General features: G+C 31.3%; 1 long non-coding RNA gene across 16 annotated transcripts; it reads left to right on the top strand.

Annotated features, from left to right (window-relative positions):
- Positions 1-17,063: 17,063 nt before the first annotated feature.
- Positions 17,064-21,855, top strand: LOC111279776 (uncharacterized). 16 transcript variants are annotated; one of them, XR_016334738.1, is made up of 7 exons: positions 17,070-17,436; positions 19,456-19,801; positions 19,888-19,985; positions 20,089-20,225; positions 20,305-20,390; positions 20,536-20,665; positions 21,004-21,855. It is a non-coding gene; the product is annotated as an uncharacterized LOC111279776 (long non-coding RNA). The 16 variants fall into 16 exon arrangements; XR_016334740.1 differs by adding an exon at positions 18,386-18,544 and having other exon boundaries at positions 17,064-17,436; positions 19,888-19,944; positions 20,055-20,665; XR_016334737.1 differs by having other exon boundaries at positions 17,068-17,436; positions 19,456-19,551; positions 19,667-19,801; positions 19,888-19,944; positions 20,055-20,665.
- The last annotated feature ends 854 nt before the right edge of the window (positions 21,856-22,709 follow it).

Here is a 22,709-nt window from a genome sequence, read left to right on the forward strand (position 1 = left end):
AGGATTCATTCTTTGAATCCAAACCAAATTCTTTCAACCCCCTGATTCACGGCAGAAAACTCCTTTTAGAATTAAAAATTATGTATATAAGATGATAATTAAAACAAAATTCAGAACAAATAAATAAAAAATAATAGATAAATATAAAAAATATACATTAATAGATAAATAATAAAAATAATAATAATGGATAACTAATAAAAATATATATTATTAGATAAAATATATATATATATAAATAATAAAAATAAAAATAATAAAACTAAAAATAAAATGGGTCATTTTGCCCCATTTGGACCAAGCTCAATTGATCCGGGCCTAAATCAAATTAGGTGTCTATAGCTGCTTTTCTTTGCACATTTTCTGTGAAACAGGAATTGTGCAAAGATATAGACACCCATTCAAAACTCAACTGGATATTTTTTGCTTTTTTTTGTTTTGTTTTTTCTTTTTTTGTCAAAATTTTGATTAAAGCTCCTCTAAACAAAAGCAAAACGACTTTGGAAAATAAATAAAGCTCCTCTAAACAGAGGCTCAACGACTTTGAAAAATAAATAAAGCTCCTCTAAATAGAGGCTCAACGATTTTGGAAAATAAATAAAACTTTTCTAAACAAAGGCTCAATGACTTTGGAAAAATAAATAAAGCTCCTCTAAACAAAGGCTCAACGACTTAAGCAAAGCTCCTCTAAACAGAAGCTCAACGACTTTGAAAAAATAAACAAAGCTCCTCTAAATAGAGGTTCAATGACTTTGAAAAGAATAAACAAAGCTCCTTTAAACAGAGGCATCACAATTTTGAAAGTAAATGCTCCTTGACAACCATGTCTAAAGGAGTTAAAAATCATGTTTGAAGGAATTTTAAGAGATTATGCCCAAAGGTATTACAAATCAACCCTGATACCGAAAGATATCCTATTTCACGGATTAGAAACTTACTTGACAAGTTTTTTCTAAAATTTAAAAATGTTTTCACATCTATCTTCTCCATATGAGATTTTGGAATACCCCTTCTTCTTGAATTTATGCACTATATTTTCTTAAATGTAGTATATGCTATGCAATGCGTGTGAAATTCAATGCATGCTATGCAAATTTTGGCTAATTAATTCATATTCAATTGTGGTACTCAAGTTTCTCAAGCTCTTTTCTTAGGCCTTGAACCCTTTGTTCTTCAAAGACCAAGTCAGCGTAACTCTTAATCATGTCTTTCATTTAATGCTAGTATCCTTTCTACAGGTAATCTCTTTCCAAATTCAATGTTTTTATCAAGAACTGAACATCTCAAATTTGCCTTTATCACTCTTGACCTTTTCAATGTAATGTAGTAATCTTTCATGTTATTATTTATTTATCAATCATTATTTCAATATCAAAAAGTAATAATGTATTCACACATTTCTTCCATTGCAAAGTATTAATGAGAAAAGAATAAGAATGATTAGGAAACAGTCAACAGAAAAGGCATACAAAGAGTGAACTAGAAAGTCTTTTATTAGCAAAAATGTTAACAAACTTTGGCCAAGAAAGAATTACAAAAATAGGCATAGAGAGACAATGCCCAAAAATGAACAATCGGACAATCATGATAACACATCTCAAGATTTTTCTGAAAACCTAATCATCTGATACACTTAACAACTTAGAGCTCTTTGGAATTTGCTAGCCTTTCGACCAATGAATTTTTAGATTTGATGCTGTATTCTTCTTATCTAAGCTACCTTTTCAAGTTTTCAACTTAGATAAACCCCCTATGACTCAAATAACTCTTTTAGGGTTTTTGTCTTGAGTCTTCCTTTTTTATTCTTTATTCTTTTTCTTTCTTTTTTTTATTTATTTTTTTGCTTTTTTTTTCTTTTAAGCATAGTATTTTTTCATAGCATCAGAATTTATATGATAGGGCAAATCATTTCCATCCATCTCAGTTAGTATCAATGCTTCACCTGAGAAAACCCATTTCACCATATACAGTCCTTCCTAATTCGAAGTCCATTTTTCTCTATTATCATGCCGGGTTAAAAAGATTCTTTTTAAGATCAACTCTCCTTCTCGAAAGCAACGGGATCAAACTTTTTTGTCATGAGCCTTTATCATTCTTCTTTGATTAGCTGACCATGGCACAATATAGTTAATCTTTTTTCTTCTATGAAATTTAACTATTCATAACGTTCTCGAATCCATTCAGCTTCTTCCAATTCAATTTCTTGTAGAACCCTTAAGGATAGGATCTCCACTTCCACTTGTAATACAGCTTCCATCCCATAAATAAAAAAAAATAAGGTTACCTAAGTAAAGGTGTGCACTGACGTTCGATATACATGCACTGCAAATGGCAACTTCTCATGCCAATCTTTATAAATCTTAATCATCTTCTCAAGAATTCTTTTTATATTCTTGTTAGCTGCCTCAATTACCCCATTCATTTTCAGACGGTATGGCATCGAATTATGATGCTTGATCTCTTACTATGCATATATTTCCTGCATCATTTTGCTATTTAAATTCTTGACATTATCTGAAATGATTTTTTTTTAAAGTTCGTATCTGTAAATAATTTTTTTTATGAACTTACAGACCACAGACCATGTCACACTCCCAAATGATACTACTTCCACCTATTTCGTGAAGTAGTCTATCATCACAAAGATAAACCTATGCCCATTAAAAGCCCTTAGGGTGATAGGACCAATGACATCTATACCCTACATTAAGAATGGCCAAGGTGGTGCCAAAACATGTAAAATAGATGACAGAGCATGGATCTTATCAGCAAATATCTGACATTTATGGCATTTGCAAGCATAGTCAAAGCAATCATTCTCTATTGTCAACCAATAGTACCATATTCTCATGATCTATCTTAGCATCATGTGTCCATTAGCATGTGTCCCACATATTCTATCATGCACATTTTTAATGTTTTTTTTTTTTTACTTTAGCCTTACTTACGCATCTCAGTAATACTTGATCATGACTTTTTTTGTACAGAATATCCCCATCCAAGAAAAAGCTTATAGCTAATCTTCGGAGGACCTTTTTATCATTCTATGTTGCTTGAACTGGGTATTGCTGATTCTTAATAAATTGTAAGATATCATAATACCAGGGCTTCCCATCTTTTTTTTTTTTTTACATTGGAGTAATCAGCTGGCATATCCTTAACATCTAGCCTAATGGGTTGAATGTCAGTATTGTCATTAATTCGAATCATTACAGCCAGAGTAGCCAAGGCATCGGTAATCAGATTCTTTTCTCGAGGTAAATGTTTAAACTGGATATCTTCAAATTACTTTATCAACTCTAAAATATACTTATGATATGGAATGAATTTTAAATCTCTCATTTCCTATTCTCCTTTCAACTGATATATAACTAGAACTGAGTCCCTAAATACTTTTAATGCTTTCACTCTTCTATCTATAGCAGTTTGTAAACCTACGACACATGCTTCATATTCAACGATGTTATTTGTGCAATTAAAATTTAACCTTGCTATTACAAGATAGTATTATTCTTCTGAAGAGATCAAAATCGCCTCAATTTCATGTCCAAAAGCACTGACAGCTCTATCAAAATATATTCTCTAACACTTATTTATGCTTTCTCTTCTCTAATTGGGAAATAGTCATTAGATCTTCATCAGAAAATTTTAATCTCATTGGTTTATATTCTTCAATAGCATGATCTGCAAGGAACTCAGCTATAGCACTTCTTTTTATTATCTTTTGGCTTACATATATAATATCATATTTTAAGAGCATTACTTATCATCTAGCAATTCTTCCAAATAAAGAAAGCTACTCGAAGATGTATTTAATTGGATCTAATTTTGTTATGAGCCATGTGGTATGATAGGGCACATACTGTCTGAGTCTTTTGGTAGTCCACACAAATGCATAATACATTTACTCTAATGAAGAATACTTAGATTCATATTCTGTAAACTTTTTACTTAAATAGTAAATAGCTCTCTCCTTTCGGTTAGACTCATCTTGTTACCTCAGCACATATCCCATTGAATTTTTGCACACTGTCAAGTATAAATTAAGGGTTTTCTTGAAACATGTGGCATCAACACTAGAGGATTTGACAAGTATTACTTAATTTTATCAAAAGTCACTTGGCATTTCTCATTCTATTCTCTAAGATTATTCTTGCGAAAAAGCTTAAATATAGGATCACATTTGTAGATAAGCTGAGAGATGAACCTAGATATGTAATTCAATCTTCTTAGAAAACCTTGAACTTTCTTTGGTGTACTCAGAGGTGACAAATTTTGAATGGCCCGTATCTTGTCTGGATCGACTTTAATCTCTCTTTCACTGACCACAAAGCCTAGTAACTTCTCTGACTTTACCCTAAAGGTGCACTTGACTGGGTTTAACTTAAGCTGAAACCTTCTCAATCTTTCAAATAACCTTTTGAGGTTAGTGATATGATCTTTATCTTCACGAGATTTTACAATCATATCATCCACGTACACCTCAATCTTTTTGTGCATCATGTCATGAAAAAGCGTCACCATGGCCCTTTGGTATGTTGTCCCAGCATTTTTTAACCCAAAAAGTATGACTTTGTAACAAAAAGTTCTTCATATAGTCACAAAAATAATCTTTTCTATATCATCTGCAACTATTTTTATCTGATTATACCTTGAGAACCCATCCATAAAAGAGAAAATTGAATGGCTAGCCATGTTATCTACCAGTGTGTCAATGTGAGGTAAAGGAAAGTTATCCTTTGGGTTATCTCTATTCAAATCATGATAGTCTACACACATTCAACCTTTCCATCTTTCTTAAGAACTGGTACTATATTAGCTACCCACTATGGATACTTAGCCACTTATAAAAAACTTGCATCAAACTGTTTATTCACCTTTTCTTTAATCTGTAGTAGTATTTCAGGTTTTATTCACCTTAATTTTTGCTAGACTGGCTTACATTTTGGCTTTAAGGGCAATCTGTGCTCTACTGTCTCCGTGTTCAGCCTTGACATATCCTAGTAAGATCAAGCAAACACATCTATGAATTCTTGAAGTAGATCTATCAAACATTACCTATCTCTTGATGCAAGTGAAGTGTCAATTCTGATATCTTTCTTATTTTCTTCATCTCCCAGATTCACTAAGTCAACTATCTCCTGATGAGGCTCAATTGACTTATTTTCTTGTTTAATCAATCTCATTAGGTCTGAAGGCATAACATATTCTTCAAAATTTTCTTCATTGTCAAGTTTATCAGTGTTAATTGAATTCTCAAAACTAACCTCTTGATTGTTATCATAATTATCTTCATGTTCATTTAAGGACCTGAAATTGAATGAAATGGGATATGTTGGCAAGATGTGTTTGGGCAAAATGGCAATAATGAAGACACAAGAAGAAATGAATGAAAATGCATCCTTTTTAATCTTTATTCGAATAATAAAAGATAAAGGGCCTAAACAAGAAAGATCACCCCAATGCCTTCGACAAAAACTATTGGGATGCACAATTATATTGAATTAGTTTCAAAGGTCAAAGGTATTTTAATGGCACTCCAATTGTTCAGCTCATAATCTGACGAACAAAGGCGGACCCACCCTTCTTGCTTAAGCTTCACTTTATCTTCAATAGCATGGATGATTAATTGGGAGAAAGCTTTTTCCATACCTTTTTTTACATTTGGGTACATGAATCCTCCAAGTCTGAAAGTCTCGTATAGGTGTGGGATAATCATTAGTCTTAGTATTTTACCTGCTAGCCTTCTCTTGAATTCTCATTCTATTACGTTATAGCCTAGGCCTAGTCTTTCACTATTATCCATCACTGTTGAAGGTTCTTTTATTTCTTACAAGTTCTTGCCTAGTCCTATTCTTAGATACCGGCCCTTATTGATGACTTGACTCATCACTATCTTTGAAAAAGGTTGATTTTTAAATCTTTCACCCATAAAGTTGACCAGTTCAAAATATCGATAGGAACACTCTTCTACTTTCTCGATAGCTTTTACATATGGGGCATTCAAAGGTTAGGTCACTAGAATGTCTTTTTCCTCAAACATTACCACTAACTGGCCTTCCATATTGAACTTAATTTTTTGGTGAAGAGTAAAAGGAACAGCCCCTGCCATGTGAATCCATGACCTTCATAGTAGATAGCTATAAGACGAAAAGATATCCATTACTTGAAATTCTTTATTAAAAGTGCACGACCTAATTTGCAAGGGCATCTCGATATCTCTTAAGATTTTTTTTTCTAGTCTTATAAAAGCTCGTACTATTATTTGACTGTCTTTCACATGAGAGTAGTCGATAGGTAGCCTTGTCAAAGTTGACATAAGTATGACATTGATAGCAAAGTCATTATCAATAAGAACTTTAGCTATGATATGGCTCTTGCATTTGATTGTGATATGCAGAGCCTTGGTACTTCTTTTTTTTCTGTGGGAGAATCTCACCATCACTAAATGAAATATAATTTGGCATGACTAAATTTCTAGCCAGGTGGTTCACATATTTAATGGATACATTATGTGCCATATATGCTTAATTCAATACTTTCAGTAGGGTATTTCGATGTGGTTTCAAATTCAATAGCAGTGATAATAATGAGATTCGTGTTGACATTTTGTTTAACTATTCAACAACTGAATATTCACTATGTTTTACCAACTTTAGGAATTTACAAGCCTCTTTTTCTGACACCAACTTCGGATTATCCTCTTCAAGTTTCATTTCAAAGTTATTCTATTCTTTTTCTACCTTAACTTTCTCTCTTTTAGCCTTTTTCAATATTTCTAGAGTGTAGCATCTTCTACTTCGAGTAATACCTTTTACACCAGTTATATTGGAGGTGTCAATCTTAAAACCATTTTCTTCTTGCCTCTGAACCATTGTATCACAACCATATTTTTAAGGTACAGCTTTATCATCCTTATATGAGAAAGGAGTTAGAACTTTAAAAGTTATCGATCGAGGAATAAGTTTATCTAGGATTGACTTTGGCTTATTCCCATAATGAATTGTCATCGACTTTAGAAATAATTGTGCATGCTTGTTAGTCATGGATACTTTATTTTTTGAAACTTTTCTCTCTTCATAGACTTCTAGCTGGCATGAATCTAAAAGCTTTTATACCTTTTGGAAAAATTACTCACAAGTTTTGATAGGGTGATCAACTACCTCATTATGATATTTACAACTAGTGCCTATTATATACATTCCATGATAGCCGTGTGAACTTACTGGTTGTATCATGTCAGCTTTTCATAAAACATCAAATAGCTTAATGAAAGGTGTCTTAATATCTGTCATTTTTTTCAGATAACACTCATGTTCATTACTCAGAGCATTCACATTATCATTAAGCAAAGGATTGCCACTAACATTTAGTGTAGTTACCCTTTCTGTATCAAAACTAATCATTCCATCCTTGATCAATCATTGCACTTTATGTTTCAAGGTAGTACAATTTTTAGTGGAGTGACCAGCAATCCCATAATGATAGTCACAATGAGCTGTGGGATCATACCACTTAGGGTAAGGTGACTTGAATGGCTCTAACTTACTTGGAACAATCAGATAACTATTGTAAAGCTCACGATATAACTTTGTATAGGTCATAGGGATTGGGTCAAATATAGGCTTTTCACGAGTGGTTCATTGCTCCCGAGAACCTCCCATTGGGTTGGCTGGATGGGTTTGAAGTCTTGAGGCAAGTTGAGTGTTAGGACTGTATGTGGCATTCTGAGGTTTGAAGGAAGGTTGATATGTTTGAGGGTAGAATGGCTATAAGATGGGTTGGTATGGATAAGGAGAGGTGTTATTCACATCAGAATAATATAGAGGTATCCTTGTGATGGTTAAGGTTGATAACCTTTGAATTATTGCCTATTAAAGCTCACAGCTTGTGCTTCAGTCTCTTTTTTTTTTTAAGTCTTTTTAGTGGGTGCTTCACCTTCTTCTAGCTTACTATTCTTGATAGCACTCTTAATAATTTCTTTCAAAATTATTATATCAGTAAAATTTTTGGTTGTATTTCCTATAATATTTTCATAATAGAGAGATTTCAAAGTGCTAACAAATAGTACTGTAATTTTTTTTCAGTTAGAAGAGATTGTACCTGAGAAGTTACATCCCTCCATCTCTAGGCGTATTCCTTATAATACTTATTTGCCTTTTTTTTCAAGTTCTATAAAGATAAATGATCAGGAGCCAGATCCATAACATGTCGATATTGACTGATGAAGTCATGTGTTATATCACTCCAGGAATGAATACGGGTTCTGTCTAGCTAGACATACCACTTGGCAGTAAAGCTTGTAAGGCTATCTTGAAAAACATGCATTAATAGTTTTTCATTGTGGGCATGGGCTACCATCTTCTGATAATACATAGTAATGTGAGTCTTCGGACACTTTGTACCATCGTATTTCTCAAACTTTGGTGCTTTGAACTTTGGTGGAATGACTACATCTGGGACTAAGCACAACCTAGCAACATCAATAGAACCATAAAATCCAATCCCTTTTACAGCCCGTAATCTTTGTTCAAGCATACTAATCTTTGAATTTTTTTGAGATTCCACCACCTTTGCTTTTTCTTTCTCTTTCTCTTTTAAGTCATCTAAATCAGGAACTTGAATCGGTTCTACTACGTTTTCAATAAAGAGAGGATTTACATAGCTATGGTAATGCCTTGGATTCGAAGTTGATGGTATTCCAGGGTATACAGAATATGTGAATTGTTGTGACGAAATATCTTGTATGGGCTGGGCTTGTTGTGGACCAAAACCTAAATGATACAAAGGGTCAACCACTTCTTGTGATTAGGGGCCTTGTTGGCTTGTTTTTTTTCTATTTTTTTTCCCTTGTTCAGCTTATTGAGAGCATCTAAAATCTTGCTCAACTCATTCTTAATCTTTTTTTGTGCTTTTTCTAGCTTTTCAAATTGTGAGAGTTTTTTTGCTCCATTTGTCTAGCTCTAGCTCTTGTGTTATATTGGTGGGCGAGGTTCTTACTGGTTGGAGCTATTCTTGAACCTTGAATTTTATATTTTAGAATTAGCAAATTTATATGACTATCTCATGGTTACTTTGTTAAGTGTAATGAGTGAAAATGCAATGAATGAAAATGCATGTATGCAAAGAACATTTGCCTTAAGACGGTGCTTAACTAAAAGATTTCATTTATTCCAAAGAACTTTTATTTACATTGAGTTTATCATCCTAGAGTTATAACCATAAAATCATTTGATCTGTTTATACTGGGTTTTAGCTTCTTAGAGAAAGTTTAGGAGACACTATTCATGTTCTCTTTCTAGGGCCACCACTTGTTTTAATGCCTCTACCTCTTTTACCATCTTTCTTACCTTGCATACCCTTTTATAAATTTGGGTCGTTAGGTGCTCAATGTACTTTTATCTTCCTAAGTTCTCTCTTTTACCACATCAAACTTGGTATAATAACTCTCTATGCTCTCTAACCAATGCAGCAATATGGTTTTCTTGTTTATTCAACCTTTGTCTCAACCTGCTTAGGTAGCTATTCAACATATTATTCTCTGTTTGTACTTGGGTACTTTCTTCTTTCAATTCAGCATATTTTTGTTTCAATCTTGCATTCTCTTCAGTCAGCTCAATAATTGTTATTTTTTTAGCTTGTACCCTCACACACAATCTCTTATGTTCATGGTGTAACTCTGATAAGTCTTAGACAGTTGTGTCACGCTTCCTAACAATCTTGTAAACTTTGAGTTAATGCTTTTTGGCTTTTTCTTTCCATTGATCCCTCTCTTCTCAAAGTTTTTGAATCTCTTGCTTTACCTTATCTTTTTCGGATTTAAATTCTTTTGTCGTAAGCTCTAATTCTGATAGTATCTCTTCAAGCTTTTCTCTTATTGGTGGTTGAGAGCTTTCATAAGTGAATACCATTTTTTGTCTTCACTTTGCTCTCTAAACTAAGTATCCAAGGGTGACTTTATTAGTGAATGATCCAGGATTCACTCTTCGGAAGTTTTTTCATGCTCTAATCACCTCATTCATCCTCTAAAATACTTTTGACTCACTATAAGAGAAATCTAATTAATGAAGCCCATGCGTCATAAAAATGAACTGTTCTGCCCCAAACTGCCTTTTCACTAGAAGTGGTGCATAACTTGTTGCTCCTCATAAACCCAAAAGTGGGACCACAGTATTATCTTCACACTGATACAACATAAGTTCACGATTCATCCATGGGACCAATCATCTTACTTCGGCACTGGTCAATTTTTATAGGAAAGCTATCCATTTCTTTTTAGACTTTTATTTTGACCACCCATTTTCACAGAATTCCTTGATCGAAGCTCGATCACGGACATAAAGCTTTAAGAAAACACCTTTTCTCCATTCAAAGTAGCTTTTCATCCATAAGTATAATAACTGTATGCAGCCAATAAAACGCCTTCCATTCTGACGACAGTAACTCAAAAAATTTGATAGTCTCTACTAATATTACCATTGAAGGGTTACAACCATCGATCATACTCTCAAAGAATTCAACCACCGCTATTTCAATATAACCCAAAACCTTTGAAAATATCACCATTCCGTATATAGCTAAAGCAAATACATCTAACCCCCGTTCTTCGTTGGCATGTTACACTAGAAACTTATGAAAGAACTTTCAAGGTAGGCAAACCTATTCTATTTCTTTTTTGTATGAGAATCGTCTATCCCCATGAATCGAGCCAAATTTTTGTGAAATCTTGACTTGTGTTTTTTGACATATATCTTATCAAGAGCCTTGAGGTGTAAACCTAACAAAGTCAAATATTCTTCTATGGTTAATGTCATATTAACTTCATTGAAGATAAAACACTTATATGCAGGATCCCAGAATTATGCTACAGTTTTGATTAGTTGATCGTCAACAACTACTATGAGAAGGTATGCTATATGCTTGTGTCTTTAGCAAAATTTCTCTTGTCTAGCTGGGATCATCTTCTTTCATATATCAATAAATTCTTTTAGATTATTTTATTTGAGAAAGACAGATATTTCTTGAGACAAGGTAGAATCATAGTCGATTGGTAAACAATCTCCCATCTTTAGTTGTATCTTTTTTTATTGGATTTTTACTTCATCGAGTAGCTCACAAAGAGCTAATACAGATGAAGAGCAAACTAATCGTTCTGTGGAGTCCATGAAAAACTTTTGTTGAAGACTGTCTTTCAAGCAAATGTTCTTTATACAACTTTATGATATGAGCATGAACCAATGCAAAAGAATAAGAGAAAAGGTTAGTATGCCAAAAAAAAAGAATAAATAAATAACTAAGTAAATTAAAACATCACACAGAATAAGAGGAATGAACCCTATGCTTTTGGTTAATTCTAAAAAGGAAGGATGATGGCTCTATCTATAGGTTAGGCACTCTTAAGGTTCACTATATGTGGTTTGAGGTTAAAGTCTAAAGGTTCCTAAATTGCTCCTTACATCATTGTCCATCACAAACTAGTAAGGCACATTAATTCTCACCCATTACAGGCTACAAGTGAAAAAAGTTCAATTTGAGTGGAAGTATTTTGCTAACCACTGCAAAGGCATTAAACCTCACAAAAGTAATAGGTACTTTACTCCCTCCTAGAGAGATGGAGCTCGAGTATAGAGTTCATGTTATGCATATACATATGAATGACATAATTAATAAAGTAAATAAACATGAATGAATAAAAAAAATTATAAAAAAAGTTCAATTTTATTAGGCTTTTGGATAACACAAATTTATTTACTGGCCTGACTCTCAAACTTCTCCAGTAGAGTCGCCAAACTGTCATAACATATAGATCCGAGAATCTATCGCTAGACATTGACTTAAAGGAGTCGCCACCAATTTTTTTTATCTAGTTGCGATTGGCCACCTAAAGAATCTATCTTTTTAAGGAACACCTATGGTTAAAAGTCCCTAAAAGAATAGGTTCAAGTCTACTAACCATAACAAGATTTGAGAGTACGGTTATGTATGAGAAAGGTTATAACACCCTCACAACGCCCATCGAAAGATGGTACCAGCTTAATTTTGTGTTATCCAATAAGCCTTAAAAATTTATCAAGTAATTAATTATTGAAAATTATTCTTACTTGACTCTAATACTTTTAGCAAAAAATTGAAAAAATTCCCTCACCTCAAAAGTATACAAGAAAACTATTGTTTCACTTGTAGAGGTTTCATCGTCGGATTATTTAAAATAAAAAAAAAGAAGAAAAAAAAGAAATAATGATTCAACTTTTGATATAAATCTTTTCCTCTCTTTTTAAAAAAACACTCATTGCTTTTATATAAGGAAAATTGATACTTTCAATTTTTCTTTAAAGCATTGGAAATTTTATTTTCAAAGGAAATTATTACTTTCAACTTTCCCTAAAATGTTTTTGGAAGTTTTATTTCGAGGAAAATCAATACTTTTAACTTTTTCTTAAAAATATTTTTTAAAAAAAATTTATTTTTAAGAAAAATTGATATTTTTAACTTTTCCTTAAAAATATTTTTTAGAAAATTATTTTCAAGAAAAATTGATACTTTCAACTTTTCCTCAAAAATATTTTTTTTTGAAATTTTATTTTTTAAAAAAATCATTTAAAAAAATAAAAATAAAATAAAATAAGGAATACTAAATAATTCTAATCTAATCAATAAATAATAATAATAAAAAAAATAAATAATAATAATAAAACTTTTGAAACGGCTCGACTCGGCTGGAAAACGGCTCTAGTCAAGACAGAAATCACGGCTTGGATGACACGGCTTGGTGGCTCGGTGCGATGAAAAGGTCGGTTGAGGTGCGGGTCAAACCTGGGTCAGAAGCGGGTTGGCACTATGGGTCGGTCACCCGAATGGGAATGCGCGGATCCTTCTTAAGTGCAACACGACGTTATTTTTCGGCACTATAAAAGGTTCCAACTTTTGTTTCTTCCGCAGACTACCTCCATTTCTTCTCTATCTTCCCCTCAGCTTTCTTCCTTTTTTCTTGACCCGCGAAGAACACCGGTGGAATTCTCACCAAAAATTAGGTTTTTAGCCGGAATACTCACCGAAAAACTTGAATTTTATCAAAAAATTTCGTCGGATTACTAAAAATTTTCCAGAAAAACTCTCCAAAAAAATTTTGAAAATTTTCCTAAAAGTTCTAAACTACCTCTAACATTATTTTTGCCTCTGATTTCACCTTTCTATATTTTTTTTGTTGTCCCTGTGTCCTTGGGTTTAGTTTCAACACCTATTTATAGGGATTAATCAGAAGAGTTTTTAATCAACCTCAATGCCCTTTGGGACTAGGATTCATTCTTTGAATCCAATCCAAATTCTTTCAGCCCCTGATTCACGACAGAAAACTCCCTCTAGAACTGAAAATTATGTATATAAGATGATAATTAAAACAAAATTCAGAAAAGATAAATAAAAGATAATAATAATAATAATAGATAAATATAAAAAATATACATTAATAGAAAATAATAAAAAATAATATTAATGGACAACTAATAAAAATATATATATTATTAGATAAAAATATATATAATAAAAATAAAAATAATAAAACTAAAAATAAAATGGGCCATTTTTCCCCATTTGGACCAGGCCCAATTGATCCAGGCTTGGACCAAATTGGATGTTTATACCAAGTTTGATTTACTGTAAGCCCATAAAAAAAAATTCTTTTGGCCCATAAATAATAATGCTCTTACTTAATTTATGGATGTCTAATCATTTATTATTTGATTTATGCATAATATAGTTCAGTAATAATTTGATAAGTATGGTAATTAAATAATTAAATATATCATTCGTTATGATTATTTATTTTTTATATGTTTATTTATCTCTTGTTATTTTCTAATTATCATATGAATAATTTTTTAAAAATGAATATTTTACTATAAATATTTTTTCTTAAATAAATAAAACATATGATATGATATAAATTACTTTAAAAATCATAAAATAAGAGGTTTTATGATTAATAATTAAAATTATTATATTTTATAGCAAGTTGAGCAAATTTTATAAAAATGCACGACTGTGACAGTCGTAATAACTAAGAAGATCTCCGTTATATTTACAACCGTGATAAATACAATGTGATCGAAAACATGACTACTATCATAATTTAAATTTCTGATGTAAGCATTGCCTCATTTAAGGATTTTACAGCACAGTATATTCAGGAACTCAATCCTTTTGTTCTACTAGCATATCAAGATGATTGAGCAAGTAGTGAAAGAATGAGAGCTTAGTTATCCAATTAAGGAGATAGAAAGATTCTTATTTCCATCGGTCTTTCGTGTTGTACCTGCCACTAACAATTTCAAGAGCCATGATCCCAAAACAATATACATCTGCTTTGTCATTTAAACAACCATCATTGCATATTCAGGGGCCATATAGCCACTGTAAAATTTAAAAAGACTAATTAAATACAACATTTTTTGTGTCAGGAGTCAGGGTGAAACTGAAAATTCTCTCTAAATCTGCTTCAATATTGTATGTATCTCTTGGGAAATTTTTTATCATTCAACCATTGAAATTTGAGTAAAAATAAAGCATACAAATGAAGAAAAGGAACACATTGACAATCAATCTGATTAGAGACTTACTAAGATTACCTATAGAGCAGCAAGAGTTTTAAAAAGCAGTAAAAAACATAGTAGCCAATCCCAAATAATTTCCTATGATTTTAGTTGAGCTTAGTGGGGGTATGTGAGAAGCAACTAAGCAAATATATTAGAAACCATATAAAAAATGATGTTTCGTTTCCCTACATGCTCAAAGTTAACATGCGATAATTTTCAAAACAAAAAATTGGAATATGCAAATACTCATTGTTAAATTCCTACCACAAGGGAAAAATAGTATTTTTTTTTTTTAAAAAAAAAGCAAAAAAGCTTCGACAGGTTAATCAAACACTCCTTAAAAGAAAAGATTTATGGCAAGAAACGATCAGAATCAAATAGGTCACTGGCAAATAACGCAGATGTAAAGATGAATAAGAAGCTATGGTGGCACAAATGGAAGTGACATAGACGTAAACTTCTGGGGTGAAGACAGCAAATTTGCAAATTGAATAAGATTTTTTTATTTTTCAAACATTTTGGTTTTTGAATTTTTTTTTTTATTTTTACTTTTCTAAAGCATGGCTTTTGGTATTTTTATGGCTTTGCCTCTTTAACAAGAAAAAAGTAAAAGGCTTTCAAATGCACGTGCCCTAGGGGTCCTGATACTAAGTAAGGCCCATTATGAAACGTTTAGACGATTCTTTTTATTTTGAGGTTTTTCTAAATCAAGAAATTTTTTAATTGTAAAACTATTTTTGTTTTTTTTTTTTTTTGTAAGAGGTTAAAAAAGTAATCAAGTGAAGGTCGCATGAGTACAACAAATAAAATTTATTTAGTAAATATTGTTTTGGTTCTTATCTTTTATCAAAATAAAAAATAAATTTTCAATACTTTTTTTACAAAATAAAAGTAAGAGAATTATAAGATAAATTTATTGGAGTTTATATATGACTTTCCCTAGAATTAACATTCATCGTCCTATCTTCTTTTACCATTAATGCATCAATTAAGTGATATCAATTACAAATGGTCAAAATTAACGCTAAAAATTTTTTTTCAGTAACAATCAAAAGTGACTCTCACATATAAATAATAATTAGCGAGGATCAAAACTAAGTTCACACTGAAAACTACTTTCAATGAGAGATATAGGTGACTTTCGCTAAAAAGAGATTTTAGTAAAGGTTGGCATGTTATCTTCACTAAATTCCTCATTAAAACTCATTTATCTTGAAGTGAAAAGAGATTGTCATACTTTTGATTAGGCTTTTACTATAGAAAAATGAGGATTTGGTGCAAGATTGTTAATGCTGTATTAGATAATATTTCGATTATTAAAAAAATAGTATATATTGGTATCAGTTGTTTTGGTATATTATTTCATATTTTTTGGTTTAGTATAAACATATTTATAAATATACATGAATTAGTACATAATAATACTACTAATAATTTATAAAATAAAATATGCAGTATTTTCAAAAATCAAATAAATAAGTTTAAAGTATAAGAAATAATATTATCAATTTATCATGATATTTTTAAATACTTAATCTAATCATAAATTTTTAAATGAATATTTTTCTTTTTTCATATAAATATTAAGATAAAAACAAAGAGATGTAAAAAATAACATTGACTTAATGTTTATTAAACTTTAGAGAGGGAGCACGATTATTTTATTAAAAAAAATTGAAATGCTTATAAATTTTGATATAAAAAATAAAATATAAAAGAAAACAAGTTATAGTAAGAATAAAGAAAACCAACTTTCAAAGATTATTTTGTTAATTATTTTTATTTTTATTGGGTTTAAAATAATCAAACAACAAAAGATAAATTAAAATAATAAAACATATTTCACAGTTACGTATCGATTAAAACAAGTTATTGCATCGAAATTTTTCGAAACTAGTCAAAACTAATGACAACAATCGATATTATCTAATACTAAATTTGATACAAAAAATTATTTTTAAATGTATCATATTTTGATATAATTAAAACGTAATAACCGATACGATCGGTACTGAAATAAAAATAATAACATTGATTTGGTGACTTTTTAGCAACGTTTCTTAACAAGCGCCACTAATTGTTACATCTTTATAAATTTAGCTGTATTTTTTATCTAAACTCTACTGAATAAACATTTAGTGGTGTTTTGAGTAAACACGCCGCTAAGATAATATATTTGTGGCATTTGAAGCTGAAAACGTAATGAAACTTTAAAATTTGATCGCATTTATACTATAAAACATAACCAAATGATTATCAAAATATAATTTTGTAAAAGTTAATATGAAAACATAAACGTACTGTTTTAAATTTATTAACGGTGTTATGAAAACAACACTAAAATTTAAATTTATTAGCGGCGTTTTTATAATAAATTTAAAAAATAAATTTTCTCATATTTTAATCCATATCAAAAGCACTGTTTGGATAAAATATCGGTGTTTTTTTTTTAATAAACGCATCCATTATTAGAAAATTAGCGCTGTTTGCTTGTACAAATGCAGTTAATTAAGCCCCAAAAATATAAAATCGACCCAGCCCCCTTCATTTCTGCCCGAAAATGCTGAGTTTTTCCCCATCCATTCCTTTCGATTTTTCAGTTTAAAACACTATATTTCCCTTAACTTTTTCGTTTATTTTCCTTTCCCTTTCTTTTCCATAAGATTTTCCTTCTGCTGGATTAGCCCATTTCGTCCTTTAGCAATTTCTCATACCCATTTTGTAAGGCAGCCATTTCACAAACCCATTTTGGTGGACATCGGCGGTGAGGCGCAACTGTTGGGTCGACAGTAAATTTAGCTCTCCTTTCATTCAGCAAATGTTGGGTCGACGGGATTTTTTCACGGTAAGGTTTTGTGTTTCATCAAAATGTTTTGTTTTTCCACTTTTAATATAACATCAGATTTGAGGTTTATATTTTTTGTATTAATGTTGATTAGTTTTCTAAGCCAGCAGATAGGGTTGGAATTTGATCATATTAGCTAGCCTCTTGGTTCCCTATGATCTTTACAAACCAAAACTTTAGGGTTGGAATTTAATTAGATCTTTTTAATACTGATGGTTTGTTTTTATTTTTTTAGCTTTCTTGTTTTTGGTACTCGATTTTATTAATTTTCTTATTTTTATATAATTTTGCGTTTTGTGTTTTTTTTTCTTGTTGGGGTTAGGGGGTCTGTGAATCTCAAACCTTTCTCGGGGTGTTGGCTTGCGAGTCTTAGGATGATTTAGTTATTATTTTCTATTTGACTAATATTTTCTACTTTGTTGTGTTTGATATGGTTATGAAAGCTTTAGCAGTTACAAGGTTGATAATTGACAAAGAGACAGTTAAAGATGAAATTTTAAGTAACTTGTTTTATTTAGTTACATATACATTACCTATTTGTCCCATATTAGAGATAACAAAATTATTCTTAGCTGGACTTGATTAGATAGATATTCTGCCTGGTTGGAGGCATATCAGTATTGAATAGATACTAATATAGGTTGGATTTCGATTCTACTATGTAGACATTATTTTAGTTTATGTTTGATGGAAAGGGAACTTGTGCAATTCTTTTTAACATATTTGGAAGTTGATCTCTTACTAAAACCTCAGCTTCTATGAGTTTAGGCCGATGGCATCATGTATGCTTTGGGTTAAAGTTGTCATTTCTGAGACAATTGAATGTTGTAATCGTCTCTTGACTGGCAACAAAATTATGAGGAAATGCATATATTGTGACTAGAGTTGGATCTTCAACGAGTAGAAATGACCTGAACTATTTTTTACTCAGTGTTAATTGTTCTTTCAGATTATCTGAATTTTTGGTTGCTTCGACATTATACACAAGGTTCATTTCTTAAGTTCTATTTATGGAGAACATCCATACTTGCACCCTTTGAGTGCATGCAAAGAAAGAAAGAGAGAAGGTGTTTTGGGAAGGGGGTGTGAGAAGAGAGGAGATTCCTTGGTAGGAAATCCGATTATTACTGAGTTTTTTCTTTTCTTGCTGTTTTTGCCTTTAGACTTAAGGCAAAAGCTGAACCTTACCTTGTTTTGTTCTTCATTATTTATTGCTTTAGTATATATTTCTATAATTGGTGTTATCCATTTCTATTGAACCTTGAAACTTTTAGTTTATTGCCATGTTGAGCTTATGCTTATTTGTAATCTTTAGTGCTATTTTTCCATACCCTATTGATGTAGTTTTGGAGTAGAAACATGACAGGGAGAGAAAAGAAAGAAGAAATAGAGAGAAAAAAAAAAGAAAAGAGGAATGCAGGGAAAAAAAGGGAGAAACTAGAAAGGAAAAAACTACTTTCAATATCCAAATATGAGAAACTTCTTGAATGATTATGATAATCAGCATTATAGTGCAACCCTAACCATTCTTCTAACAAATGGGGAAAATCCCATAAATAACTCTAAACAATAATAGGACCTGAATAATGCCTCAAAGATGATCCTCTATCATTGATTAGTAAAGCAGCGGCCTCATCAAAATTGTCATGTCTTTGTCAGGTACATTTTTAAAATTTTAACAATTCTAGCATTATTGAAGCATGTTTACTTGTTAACGAATTTAGCATTGTTATTCACTGTTCATTGGAGGAACTATCCTACTGATTAATAAATAATTACTCTCTAAAAGAGAAAAAAAAGACTTCTATTGTGATTTTTGTTTTCTTTTGTTTGTAGATATAAGTTTGATGCAATTTCTTTGTAAAAGAATTTTAGTATTGACCTATGAATGGATCTCTTTTTGTGATTATTTCTGAAAAAAAAAAAGTACTAAGATGTTTGTCATTTCAAATGAAAGAAAAATTAATAGTCAGATGGATGAATATGAACCTACTCAAGAGCTCTGGCTTTTTGTGACAGGGATCTACTCAAGTAGTGCAAAGAATTGTTGCACCAGGTTTTAGTTCTACACTTGGTATTCTGACAGGTTTGGAATGTTTTTGTATTTATCAGGAGGTATGATTTAGCATATGTATCTTGTGTCCTTGAGAATGTTTTGTTACTTCTAAATTTTATCATTGCTATACTTTGCATGTTATTGTTAGTAAGTTACTATCTCGTGTTCATGTAGGCTGTGGAAGTTTTTGCTACCTTTTCAACATCTGTTGGATATCAGCTGATTGTAATGAAAAACATTGCAAAGAAGTTGGTGGTTCCAACTTCTTAAGGAGAAACTTAGCATCTTCATGATGAGCCTATAATTCAGGTGGCTATTATTTTAGATTGTTGTGAGTTATATTGTATATAATTAGTTAGATGATAATTTGGTTTTTATATTGAACTTAATTGCAGGATTTGCTTTCTGATCTTAGGATTGGGGGAGTCTCACTTTAACTAACTAAAGCAACTGTTAGTAGCAAGCCTTTTTGAATTGTATTAAATTATCTTAGGTTGTCTTTAGCTTCTTTTTGATATTGTGATTCTTGTAGTTATATGATGAAAAAGTTCCTTTTGTTAAGATTCGTAGTTCTTTGCATGTGCATGAGAGATTAGCTTGCTTGGTTATGCACAATGAGCCTATTACCTTGGTTGGTGAAACTGGCAGTGGGAAGACTACACTTGTACAGAATCTGCCATAAGGCTAGGTCAGAAGCTTACTGTTTTGGTATCATGGTTGAGCCTCTCACTAGGTGCGATGAGCATTCATGAATTTCAGTATTTATTTGCTGAATGACTGTTGAGAAGGCTAACAGGCTATAAAAATTTCAGGAAATTGGATGGATAACATGCTTTATGTTATTATTACTTCAATTTATATAGTCACCTCACAATAAAATCAGCGCACATGCATCAAAGTAGGTTTTGTTGCAAAACTCTCGCCCTTTGGTGGCAATTTATCATTATAGTTACATGTTTCTTTTCTTTTTTTTGGCCAAGAATTATAGTTACTTGTTGAAGGCCTATGTTCGGTTCATTTTGGTGTTTTGTTATCACAAACAGGAAAAATGCTATGATGGACATTCCGCAAAGAGTCAGGATTTCCATATGTAATGGTCTAGACATTCCCTTCATATTCTTCAATCTGAAAATTTTTAGATGGATTTGCTTCATGGTTATGGCTTTTTGTAAGGTATTATGTGCTGCCATATTCTTGTCATTCACTATGTAATTGAGTAAGTTTTAGTTGGTTGTCTATCTTCCAGATATCACCACAATGGTTGCATCTTTTTTAAGCCTTCTGGAGCTTTTGATTTTGCATAAATGAGTAATTGTTTGAACTTATGGCTAAGATGGTTGTTAAGGAAAGGGTTGTTGAGTGCATAAATAACAGAAATGGCTTTTATTTATTTTTGTTGGTGCTATACTTGTGATTATTTCTTGAAATTTTTAGGTAGTTGAAGTTGTTGAGGATAAAGGAACTAAGAGTGCTGGAGATTATTTCTTGATTTGCTTGATATTTTCTTGCAGGATTTAGTTATGACAGCTGAATTCTACTTAATATTTTGAGGTACAGCATAATTAAAATGGAAGCAATCAATCTTCTAATTCTGGATGAGTGTCATCATGCTGTGAAGAAACATCCATATTCACTGGTGATGTCTGAATTTTATCATACAACGCCAAAGGAGAAGAGACCTTTTGTTTTCGGGATGACTGCTTCTCCTGTTAACTTTAAGGGTATGTTTTTATTGTCTTGTAGTGGATTTTTCTTCCAATTTATATATATATTTTTTAGACCAGGGAACATCTCACTTAACAAAATTCTTTCAGTTGATCGTAAGATATTTTTCCCCTTAACCTATATCTTTGAATTGTTACATTAAGTTGTTTCCAGTCAAGTTGATTGTGCAATAAAGATTTGTAATCTAGAAAGCAAGTTGGATTCTGTAGTCTGTACGATAAAAGACCGCAAGGAAGTTGAGAAACATGTGCCTATGCCCTCAGAAGTTGTGATAGAGTATGATAAAGCAGCTAGTTTATGGTCCTTTCATGAACAAATAAAACAACTGCAAGTGGCAGTTAAAAAAGCTGCACGGTCAAGCACTAGAAGAAGTAAATGGCAGCTCATGGGAGCTATAGATGCAGGAGTAAAGGAAGAGCTTCACCAAGTTTACAGCACCAAGTTTACAGTGAAAAAAATCTTTCATCAAATGGTAGTGTTTCAAGTTTCAGCGATCATTTTCATACTTTTTAAATGTCTTCTTAATGTACTGAAATAATTTGAATATTATTCTATTAAATTTTGTGATTACATGAAGATTGTAACAAATTATGTATTTAGATATTTCAATATTTATAATATTTAATTTATAAATTTCACTTTGGTTGTATTTTTTTTCAATATTTTTTTTATTTAATTATAATAGTAAATATTGAAAGAAAAAAATAAATTTCATAATTTAGCAATGTTTGTAATAAAAAATACCACTAAAAAATCAAAATTAGCAATACTTTTATATGAAAATGTTGTTAAATTTAACTACAGTTTTGAAAAAAAAAACAATTTTAGCAACATTTTAACTAGAAACGTCGTTAAATTTAATAATGTTTGTAGTAAAAAACGTTGTTATATTTCTCAATGCAAGTATAGACGACATTTTTAGTAGTATTTTTGACAAATATTACTAATTATTTAACTGTATATATAAACGCTGTTAAACATTAAACAAAATGCTGCTAGAAACCTATTTCCGTGTAGTGCTTCCATTAGACATGTCCATAGTCTTGCAGTTGAAGTTGAATATTAAAGCAAGAATTAAAAACTTGACGAGTGACCATGGCGTCTCTAGTGGTTGCGCACTTCAGGATGAGCGGGTTGAGAATTGAAGTTGTGCATTAATTCGCTTAAGCCTTTGTTCAAGAACTAATAACCTAGCCGTTAAATCCTCAGAGCCAATTGGGCTGTCTCTGGTTATATATGGCAAAAACCACTAGTTGCTATTCAATTTGTATTTGGCAAACTATAAAGAGTGAGAACAACTAATTCAGAATCAGAAATATATGATAATTAATGGCAGCTAAATTATCGACAATGTTAGAAATTGCATTTCATCATGTGACAATACTGATGGAAAATTGGTTCCAAAGTTTTCCGTACTTGTTGTGAAGATGGAAGTCCCAAAACTTGTGCTTGTGTGATAATAGACAAATGTAGCGTTTAAGACGTGACAAAA

This window comes from Durio zibethinus, chromosome 27, assembly GCF_047325235.1.
Source record: "Durio zibethinus cultivar Kanyao isolate XHJ-2024 chromosome 27, ASM4732523v1, whole genome shotgun sequence".
Classification (NCBI taxonomy): domain Eukaryota; kingdom Viridiplantae; phylum Streptophyta; class Magnoliopsida; order Malvales; family Malvaceae; genus Durio; species Durio zibethinus.